The 11637-nt window shown below is 48.0% G+C and overlaps 1 pseudogene; it reads left to right on the top strand.

Moving 5' to 3' along the window:
- The first annotated feature begins 11221 nt into the window (after positions 1-11221).
- LOC144130704 (U2 spliceosomal RNA) lies at positions 11222-11387 on the top strand (annotated as a pseudogene).
- The last annotated feature ends 250 nt before the right edge of the window (positions 11388-11637 follow it).

Here is an 11637-nt window from a genome sequence, read left to right as displayed (position 1 = left end):
TTGCTAACTATCTCAATTCTGTAAAAGGAAAATCAGTGACGGCCTTTTCTATTGACATCAAGGATTTGTTTTATTCACTCCCGCATGATAGATTAATGTCGTGTGTAGAAACGTGTATTGATAAGGCAGGAGCTGTTGCATTCCAGAATGAGTCGGGTATAGATGTAGGGGGCTTTTTGGAACTATTGCATCTTTATCTGACATCTACATATGTAGACTGGGGAAAAAACACGTAGCTACAAAAGCAAGGTGTGTGTATAGGCTCATGCATAGCGCCCTTGTTGAGCGATTTATTTCTGGCTGAGTGTGACAATGTGTTGTTATCACGTCTGGACGGCTGCAAAGTTTTAAACGTGGCACGATATGTTGACGACTTTCTGATTATAATAGAAAGGACAGACCGACCTCTTGACGAAACATTCGGGAGCATTCTAAGAATATTCGAGGAGTGTTTAAACCCCCTAACATTGACCAATGAATTGCCTCTGGATGAAAGCATCCGTTTCTTGGACTTAAGCCTCCGGTTTACGAACAACCATGCCTGTTGGATTTATGATCCTAGGGGAAAAAAGCCGATACTTCCGTACGATTCGGCACACTCGTAATTGGTGAAATGGGGTATAGCTAAGCTTTGCTTTCGTAATGCATTAAACAAGTCGTGTTTTCACACAGTTGAGGAAAGCCTAATGAAACAAACTGCCCGTCTAGGTGCGGCTGGCTACCCCAGTGAATTGCTAGTATCAGTGGCGGAAGGTGTTCTAAAAGAGAAAAAAGCGGAAAGGCAGACGGGATGCAATCAACAAAAGGGACAGAGAGATGATAAACAAAAAGTTGTGGTCATCCCTTATATGCATAAGATCTCGCACAACCTTAAGAAAATAGCCAAGAAGGCCGATGTTAAGGTTGTGTTTTCTGCCCCAGAAAAACTAATAAAACTGTGTAAAGCGACAATTCCAATGAAAAAGCCTCGTCCTGGATGCAAAATCAACCACCAGAATCCTTTTGTTGCATGTGATCAGGGTGTTGTTTATGAAATTAAGTTAACGTGTGGAAGCAGATACACCGGCCAGACCGATCGGTGTCTTAACGAAAGATTACTGGAGCATAACAACAATGTAAGATCCATTGCTTCATCAGGTTTTCTGGCTAAGCACTGTCACCGTTGCAATCATAAACCTGCCTGCATACCCGACCTTCACAGCTGCAAAATCCTGGCACGAAACAAGTGCACAATAACAAGGGAAATTATCGAGGCTAGGGCGATAGCAAAAGCGGAGGACTCATGTGTCAGCACCCCGTCTATCCTTCTTTCAACAAAAGAGATGGAATTCTTGGATATGCGACGTTAAGCGATGAGTTTGGATGCTGGCTTCTTATCCGTCTTTTATGTGCTGTTTATATGTTTTTTGAATGCTGTATGCTGTGCTGTATATATTTCGCCATGCTTCTCAATAAAACCTCAGTTGCTAGTTCAGCGCTTGTCCCCTTCTTTCTGTCTGTGTTTGCTTGTCCGCTGTTTTTCACTAAGATGCAAAACCAACTAGCCCATTCAGCTGCTTTACTGACAATGATTTCTTGTACATCGGGCTCTTTTATGTGTAGCAAGTTGGACCCAAGCTTCCTTATTTCACTCATCGCCGACGCAGCATGCAGAGCAAGAATTCTGTCTTTCTGCATCAGAAAAAAGGTTTTGCCACCAGACATACGATCACTTTTCGGGTGCCTAAATCCCTCCTGAGGGCACGCTGCCAGAATCTGCAAGCTTCTTCGTTCTGAATGGCAACGACAAGCACGTAAGTACAAGGATTGCCGATACGCAAAATTAAGCACTCATGGGTCGCCGTCTACGAGGAAGATATTGTGGTGACAGTGGAAGAAATGCCTGGACTGTACTACTGAATTCTTGTGGCAAACAGTCCTTCGCGGGCTTCCGGACTCATTGGCTCCAAGGAACACCACAACACGAAACCAGGTCCACACAGAGGACGGCGTCCGCCTTCCGGAAGGAGTTCGTTGAGTGCTAGAAAGAGGGCCGAAATTCGCCATAGAACCAAAACTAACCGCCTCCGAACAGTTGGCCTTAGTGAGACGGATTTCTCGACGGGCAACGGACCGCAACATCGATGGGTGTATTTGGAGTGGCGTAGATGTGCTCGGCCAACACAAGCAATCAAACTCCAGGGTGCCATTTCGAAAGACGCTATCCTTTCTTCAAAAAGATGCACTGTGTGTTCTGCCTGCCGATAAAGAAGGTGGGTTTGCAGTGTTTTCTGTGGGGACCTTCTCCCGTAAAGCATCACAGGCTGTGAATGCTGCGTTTGACAGCAAAAACGTTTCACTAAAGAGAGCGAAATCAAAGGCAAAAAAACTATGTAACAAGCTCAATCTAACAGGACTTGTAACCCACATAGACAAGAGTGAGAATTTGTCATTACAAATGTTGTTTGCCGCCAAAACGCACAAGCCAGAGTGCCCTTTCAGGGTCATAGTGTCGGAACATGGGACGTGGCAAAAGAGCATTGGAATTTTCTTGCAGGACCAGCTGAGAAAGCTTACCTTTGATGACCGGTTCCTAATCAGAAATTCCAATGAAGTTGCTAACTATCTCAATTCTGTAGAAGGAAAATCAGTGACGGCCTTTTCTATTGACATCAAGGATTTGTTTTATTCACTCCCGCATGATAGATTAATGTCGTGTGTAGAAACGTGTATTGATAAGGCAGGAGCTGTTGCATTCCAGAATGAGTCGGGTATAGATGTAGGGGGCTTTTTGGAACTATTGCATCTTTATCTGACATCTACATATGTAGACTGGGGAAAAAACACGTAGCTACAAAAGCAAGGTGTGTGTATAGGCTCATGCATAGCGCCCTTGTTGAGCGATTTATTTCTGGCTGAGTGTGACAATGTGTTGTTATCACGTCTGGACGGCTGCAAAGTTTTAAACGTGGCACGATATGTTGACGACTTTCTGATTATAATAGAAAGGACAGACCGACCTCTTGACGAAACATTCGGGAGCATTCTAAGAATATTCGAGGAGTGTTTAAACCCCCTAACATTGACCAATGAATTGCCTCTGGATGAAAGCATCCGTTTCTTGGACTTAAGCCTCCGGTTTACGAACAACCATGCCTGTTGGATTTATGATCCTAGGGGAAAAAAGCCGATACTTCCGTACGATTCGGCACACTCGTAATTGGTGAAATGGGGTATAGCTAAGCTTTGCTTTCGTAATGCATTAAACAAGTCGTGTTTTCACACAGTTGAGGAAAGCCTAATGAAACAAACTGCCCGTCTAGGTGCGGCTGGCTACCCCAGTGAATTGCTAGTATCAGTGGCGGAAGGTGTTCTAAAAGAGAAAAAAGCGGAAAGGCAGACGGGATGCAATCAACAAAAGGGACAGAGAGATGATAAACAAAAAGTTGTGGTCATCCCTTATATGCATAAGATCTCGCACAACCTTAAGAAAATAGCCAAGAAGGCCGATGTTAAGGTTGTGTTTTCTGCCCCAGAAAAACTAATAAAACTGTGTAAAGCGACAATTCCAATGAAAAAGCCTCGTCCTGGATGCAAAATCAACCACCAGAATCCTTTTGTTGCATGTGATCAGGGTGTTGTTTATGAAATTAAGTTAACGTGTGGAAGCAGATACACCGGCCAGACCGATCGGTGTCTTAACGAAAGATTACTGGAGCATAACAACAATGTAAGATCCATTGCTTCATCAGGTTTTCTGGCTAAGCACTGTCACCGTTGCAATCATAAACCTGCCTGCATACCCGACCTTCACAGCTGCAAAATCCTGGCACGAAACAAGTGCACAATAACAAGGGAAATTATCGAGGCTAGGGCGATAGCAAAAGCGGAGGACTCATGTGTCAGCACCCCGTCTATCCTTCTTTCAACAAAAGAGATGGAATTCTTGGATATGCGACGTTAAGCGATGAGTTTGGATGCTGGCTTCTTATCCGTCTTTTATGTGCTGTTTATATGTTTTTTGAATGCTGTATGCTGTGCTGTATATATTTCGCCATGCTTCTCAATAAAACCTCAGTTGCTAGTTCAGCGCTTGTCCCCTTCTTTCTGTCTGTGTTTGCTTGTGCGCTGTTTTTCACTAAGACTCTTCATTCCGCACCACGCAAACCGAATTACCATCTGGTCGACGAAGGAGAACTTTTCCGTTTGCATGTCATATATATTTGTACTCTTTTTTCATTGGGCCATCTCTTAGCGGCAAAGAGCAGCTCAATATTTGCATGAGTTGGATTTTCCGTGATGTATACAGAAGACTCATCCTGCTTGAGTGCCTTACTCTTTCAAACCAGTTGTCATGAACACACTGCTGGAAGCGCAGCAGAACAATTCCTCGTACCTTGCCTGCTTTGCAGGGAAGCCTCTGTAGGGTCTCAATCGGTGCATGAAGCTATTTCCATAACTGCGTGAAAATTGGGTGCGCGAACCACATCATTCTGAAGATTCTTCCAGTAAACAAATGTGTTAGGAAAAAATGAATGCTTGAATACATTATTGCGGCATTGATAACCCATAATCTATTCTTGTGTTCTCTACTCGCTCCTATATCTAATGTGGCTGCTTAAAAAAATGTTTTCATTATTACCGGTGCTGTCATTGCATATACTATGTAAGAACTTCAAAAGTTGAAATAACATGAGAAGGAATTAAGAATACGACAATTGTCAAGGTACACAAAGAATTAAGGCAAGGTTGTCCGCTATCACCGCTGCTTTTCCTACTTTATACGATAAGTATGGAAAGAAGGCTACAAGGAACCAATCTAGGTTATGATCTGTCGTACAGATTAGGCGGAAGGGTTGTTGAGCAAGGACTACCGGGTTTAAGGTATGCAGACGATATTGTTCTGTTAGCAGAGAGCCAGGAAGATTTGCAAACTTTGGTTAATTCCTGTGGAGACGAAGGAGACAGTCTATGCTTCAGTTTTAGCGCAACTAAGTCCGGTTTGATGGTTTTCAATGGTGCAACAGATCAGGAACTTACAATACAAGGCCACGAAATACCCGAAGTGGCCGAATACAAATATCTCGGGGTATGGGTAAACGAAGGGCATATGTACATGCAAAAGCGCGAACAGTCTCTCATAGCAAAAGATGCCGTGATAATGAAACACAGAGCATGGGGGGGAGTTACAACAGGTGTGAAGTACTGAGAGGTATTTGGAAGGGAATAGTGGTGCCGGAAAATACTTTTGGGACATCGGTTCCGTGCTTTAGGGCAGAAGTTCGGTCGAGATTAGAAGTAAATAAATCAGAGAGCTGTTATAATGTTAGCACTAGGTGCCCACGGGAAAACCACAAACGAGGCAGTACAGGGGGACATGGGCTTGGCATGGTTCGAAGCACGGGAAGGAGTAAAATACTATACGAAGAACGCCTGAGAAATTTGGACGATAACAGGTGAACTGCTAAGGTATCTAAATGCCTATACAGAAAGAGCGTTGACTCACACTGGCGGAAAAGAACTAAAAAGCTATCCAGTAAGTATGCCAGACACGAGGTCGGAGATAGAAAGGACGTTAACCGACAGGTTAAAAACACGGAAGGTAAAAATTGGATAGATTCAATGAAAAAGAAGCGTAGTGTTGAATTATATCGATACTGGAAAAGGCAGATCAGGAAGGAAGCGTTTTATGATAACTCAAGAGGCAGTGCCCTACTCTTTAAAGCTAGGTAAGGATGTCTTAAAACGCGCAGCTACAAAAATAAATTCTACGAAGATGATGACACATGTGCTGTGTGGGGTAAATCTGTAGAAACCTCATACTAAAATGCGATGTTATCCATTCCGATGTCGATGCAGGCAGTCACTCTTCCTGAGGCCGTAGTGTTTAGAGATAACAATAGTCATGTAAATAAATCTGCGGTGGAGATTAGGAAAAAATAATTCGAAGTTTTGCGGCTAAAAATCAGAGAGGTGACATCAGGTTAAAAGTGTAGGAGAACGCATTTTAAAAAAAAAGTGGTGAATTTTAATAACTTACAACACAGTTAAACAAAATAAAGGGAAAAAGAGAACGGTGGCAACTGCCATCACACCATTTCAAAAGGGGCGCTCCATCCATGATCCATCCATCCATCCATCCATCCATCCATCCATCCATCCATCCATCCATCCATCCATCCATCCATCCATCCATCCATCCATTCATCCATTCATCCATCCACCCATTCATTCATTCATTCATTCATTCATTCATTCATTCATTCATTCATTCATTCATTCATTCATTCATTCATCCATCCATCCATCCATACATCCATCCATCCATCCATCCGTCCGTCCGTCCGTCCGTCCATCCATCCATCAATCCATCCATCCATCCATCCATCCATCCATCCATCCATCCATCCATCCATCCATCCATTCACCCGTCCAACGATACTTTCGTCCGTCCGTCCGTCCGTCCGTCCGTGTCCTGTCTCTTCACGTGGCCTTGACTCTGCACGCCCACTGTTCGCACCCGGCTTTCGGCAGCTTTTCATCACCATGTACGCACCTCCCATCACATCCGGTGAGCTCCTTTAGCCGTATCACCGCCCCTTCCTTCCTCGGCTGCCCGGGCTGCCCGCTTTTTATGCCAAGAACCCCGTTCTGTGGCTGGCGCTGCTGGACTCGCACTTTCATGTCAACAACGAGTCCAGCCAGCTGCTGCGCTATCAGCACGCCAGCCGCGAACTCCCACCCAGTCTCCTGGCACAGCTGAGGTTGCCCCCTCCTGGCGCCGACATATACGCCGAATTCAAGAAGGGCCTGACGGCGTATTTTGGCTTGGAGCTCCCACCGACTCTCTACGCTCCTGTTCCCGACTCCACTGCGGCGCCACTGGACCCACCACCCCTAGCCGCATTCCCTTCGGCTTTCCCCCCGACCGCTCCTCCGTCGGCGCCCCTCCAGCCACCGGTTTCTCCACTATCGTCGCCACCGTATGTGCCCCCACTCACGGTTCGGCAAGTGCCACGCGAGGACGCGTCAGTCTCTTGCCAACCTTCTCAACCAGCTGCCTCAAACTACACCCCGATCTCTCAACTTTGCTTCACCGGCCTCTATGGACGGCCATCCACCTGTGATCTCCCGTCCCACGGTGCCTCCTGCCCAGCCCTACTTCCCAGCTGTGGCGCCTACCCTTCGTCTATCACCGGCAGCACCCTCTCTCGACCTGCGCTCGGACTCTTCTAGTCCCATGTTCGCCTGCTCCCTCAAGCCCGACCACAGTAAGCACAACTGTCCTTCCTGTCGCGAGGCCCGCATGCACTCCATCCGAGGACCTTGTCGCATCTCACGCGCCACCCACATATCGCCTGCTCCACATCCCTGTCTACCTGGCACCTTCACCAGTGCCACTGCCTCCGCGACAAGCGAGACAGCCCTACCGTATGCTTGCAATTCCGACAAATACTCCCCGGATTTGCTTCTTGTGCCCCCAACAACCGGTCCCAACGCCACGGTGAGTCCATTTTGCAGCCATCCGGTACACCCCGTCGCCCGTTTTGACTACTACCTAACAAGGCAGCACGTGCCTCACGCCGCAGACCTCACGCTCAGTGCCGTCCGCCGTTGTTTCGCCATTGCCCGCGGCCGAGGCATCGGCTCCACATCTATGTCTTCCCCACGCCATATCTTCGTCCGTACCAACTGAGTCAGCGCAAAACTGCCCCCAACCACCGGCCCCACCAGTAGGCTATCCGACTGAAGAACGCCTACCTCGCCCGCCATTCCTCGCTTACTTTTCCCGCCTTGTTCTTCCGTCATCCTCATCTTTTGGCTCCCCTCGCCCTTTGCGAGGCAGCCAGGCTCTACCGCCAGTGCTCTTTTCTTCCGCCCGACAGCCTTCCCCAGCTCTGACCCGGCCTTCACGAAGCTAACTGTGCCCTCGACTTGAGAACCTGTACAAACTTTTACATACTGTTTTTTTCTCTTTTATCGCGCATCGCGCTAGGGGGGCAGCATCTGTAGCGGCGCTGGTATCGCCTGCGGCGCTGATGAAGACGAAGCTTGGAGCGCGACCTGGCTCGCGCAGTTCAGAACGTTTTCCCCAACCGGCCTGGCCAGCAACGTCAACAGCCCTCTCCACCGTCTCAGCCGCCGTGGCTACCGGGACGTCAAATGTGGTTCGCCTACCACACATTCATCCATCCTTGCATCCATCCATCGATCCATCCATTAATCCATCCATCCATCCATCCATCCATCCATCCGTCCGTCCGTCCGTCCATTCATTCATTCATTCATTCATTCATTCATTCATTCATTCATTCATTCATTCATTCATCCATCCATCCGTCCGTCCGTCCGTCCATCCATCCATCCATCCATCCATCCATCCATCCGTCCATCTATCCATCCATTTGTCCGCCCGTCCATCCATTCATCCGTACGTCCGTCCGTCCGCCCGTCCATCCATCTATTCATCCATCCATCCATCCATCCATCCATCCATCCATCCATCCATCCATCCATCCATCCATCCATCCATCCATCCATCCATCCATCCATCCATCCATCCATCCATCCATTCATCCATACATCCATGCATCAATCCATCTATCCGTCCGTCTATCCATCCATCCATCCATCCATCCATCCATCCATCCATCCATCCATCCATCCATCCATACATCCGTCCATCATTCCATCCATCCGTCCGTCCATCCATCCATCCATCCGTCCACCCATCCATCCGTCTGTCCATCCATCCATCCATCCATCCACCGTCCTTCCGTCCGTCCGTCCGTGCATCCATCCATCCATCCATCTGTAAGATTCAGGTTTATCGCAATTTTGTCAGGCATGATGGTCTTCAATGACTCTACTGAAAAGATACTTAAAATAAAAAGCCATGAATTACACCAGTGGAAAAATGCAATAAAAAAGTGTCAAAAGTTTACAAAGTAAACGGAGCCGAGGTATACATTAAAAAAGAACAAATCAGGCTGTTAAATCGAAAGGCCGAAGATATGCTGCGATAATGGAACATAGGATATTATGGGGGAGAACTAGTATGTTAGTACTAAGAGGCATCTGGAAAGGACTCATGGTGCCAGGGCTTGCTTTTGGTAATGCGGGTCTGAGCCTAAGGTCAGATGTTCAGTCTGGGATAGAAATAAATCGGAGAGCTGTAAGAAGATTAATACTAGGTTGCCACGAGAAAACCACGAAGGAGGCAGTATAGGCGGCTTATACCCCTGTCATACGGGCACTTGTAAGGCCTTAGAAATTAAGGTCCTTTGCCCCAAAGGCGCGTGACGCGCATCTACACGGCAAAGCGTCGAGACCTTTGCGATAAAGTTTCATAGCAATAAAGGCGGCCGTCAGCGGCCTTAAAGTTGCTTAAAGGAGCAACCCAGACGGCAGCGCCAGCTAGCGAGCTCAAAGATTAAAAAATTGACGCAATTCTTAGTTTTGAAACCGCAAAAAATATCTAATTTTTCTTATTCAATGGGTAATTTTGCGTTACAGTGCACTTGACCGTAGAGGAGGCTATGACTAAAGACATCCACACTGCTAAGAAAGGACTTGAACGCTTTTCAGCAGCCGCATCGACACACACGTGCTTGCGCATCTCGCTTTGCTCTTTTTTCTTCGTTTGCTCTTTGTTGTGTGCGTGTTTTGAGTTTGCTTGTGTGCACAAAGACACAAGCAACAAAGTACGCTTCTCGAACACAACGAGGAGCCGAACGGATAAGTGCGCCTACCATGGTCGGACCGAGAACGATGAAAAAAAAAGAAACTTTGTTTCAAAATATCCGCTTCTCACCGTCAGAACGCTCGTTTATTATCGTGATAGCTACTTTCTCCAACATAAACGAATGCACTCTTAGCTGAAGTGCTACCGTCTCCTTTAATTTCATGATGTTACTAGCGCCGCTTCACACACAGCGGTGACTTTTGGCATTCACGGAGGCCGCGTTCTAGCTCCTTTGGATTTGCCGTGTAGCAGCGTCGCTACTCCTTTTCGGTTTTCCTCCTTTAGTGCAATAAAACAACTTTACGGCAAAGGCTGAGAAGATGTCCCGTGTGACAGGGGTATTAGACTGGTTATCGTACTAGCACGGCCGCTGGATCTCCTGTAGGAGCGGCCCGCCGAGTCCGTTGCGCCGCCAGTGATCGCGAAAGTTCGTTTGCGTCGTCGCGGCGGCCGTGGGGCTGGCTATCGGCGAAGTTTCAAAGGGGACGCTCCTCATCCTCCGTCCGTCCGTCCGTCCGTCCGTCCGTCCGTCCGTCCGTCCGTCCGTCCGTCCGTCCGTCCGTCCGTCCGTCCATCCATCCATCCATCCATCCATCCATCCATCCATCCATCCATCCATCCATCCATCCATCCATCCATCCATCCATCCATCCATCCATCCATCCATCGGAGTTGAAGCTTTTGAATTTTTAACATTAAGAGAAGTGCCACCATTACGCACAGGAATAACCGCTGACACCTTCCAGTTTTCCGGGAATATCATTTGCGATACGCATAGATTGAAAAAAAATTGCTGCGGTTCAACTACTGCTAAATCATCGTTAGAGAGCGAAACCTGTGGTGCATCGGGAAACTAGACCCGGCTTGGCGTTTGTAACGTTGAGTGGTTTCGCACACTGGATAGGCTGTGCGCCCACCCTACCACCGTGGCAGGTGGCAGCTAATGGTTGATCGCGAGAGGTTAGTCACCCAGTGAACGCTGCGGCCTACTGCTGCAGTGCCGCGTGTCTGCCACAACGTTGTCAGCGCTAATGCATGCAGCCCACAACACCGCCACATACCTCAAAGCGCGATTGAGGCGTCCACTGTCCCTACCCGCCGCGGTGGCTCAGTGGTTAGGGCGCTCGGCTACTGATACGGAGTCCCCGGGCTCGAACCCGACCGCGGCGGCCGCGTTTCGATGGAGGCGAAACGCAAATGCACCCGTGTGCTGTGCGATGCCAGTGCACGTTAAATATCCCCAGGTGGTCGACATTATTCTGAAGCCCTCCCCAATGCAGCCCTTTCTTCCTTCTCTGCGTCCCTCCTTTATCCATTCTCTTAGGCGCCGTTCAGGTGTTCGCCGAGATGTGAGAGAGATGCTGCGCCATTTCCTTTCCCCAGGAGCCAATTTCCATTGCACTGTATAGAGAGTCAGTTGTGTGCCATCCTTTTCTTAAAATTGTCGGAGTCTAGAACGGTGTCAACGCCAATGAACACAAAGAACGCCGACGGCCAATAGCTTCAGTGCCGCATTGAACGCGAATGTCCGGACCCTGTAGAGTATCTGTTACGGGTCCAATTGGACTTATTTTTGGAAATGTGGCGGAGAGTTTGAAGGATGCTTCACTCCCGCCACCGGTTGGCCCGGTATTGCACTACCTCCGGGATCGGCCTTGTCTTTAGCGGGTCTTTACTATCCTGTCTTCCTATCCCATCTTTCAACTCTCCTACTATCTGCACGTGGTAGCGATCGTGGGTCGCCTTGAGCCAGCGAGCAGGCCTGTGCACTTTCCTTTTCTTTCTTCCTGGCAACAACAGAGACAGACGCATTTCTGCCACAACGTTGTCAGTTGCAACGCATGCAACGCGCATTTGTAACTACCGGCACGTAGGTTAAAGCGCGAGTAAGGTGTTCAGTGTCCCAGGGAGCC

This window comes from Amblyomma americanum, chromosome 4 (genome assembly GCF_052857255.1).
Source record: "Amblyomma americanum isolate KBUSLIRL-KWMA chromosome 4, ASM5285725v1, whole genome shotgun sequence".
In the NCBI taxonomy this organism is placed as follows: domain Eukaryota; kingdom Metazoa; phylum Arthropoda; class Arachnida; order Ixodida; family Ixodidae; genus Amblyomma; species Amblyomma americanum.
The sequence above is the reverse complement of the archived record's forward strand: the minus strand, read 5'-3'. Positions and strand labels throughout refer to the sequence as shown.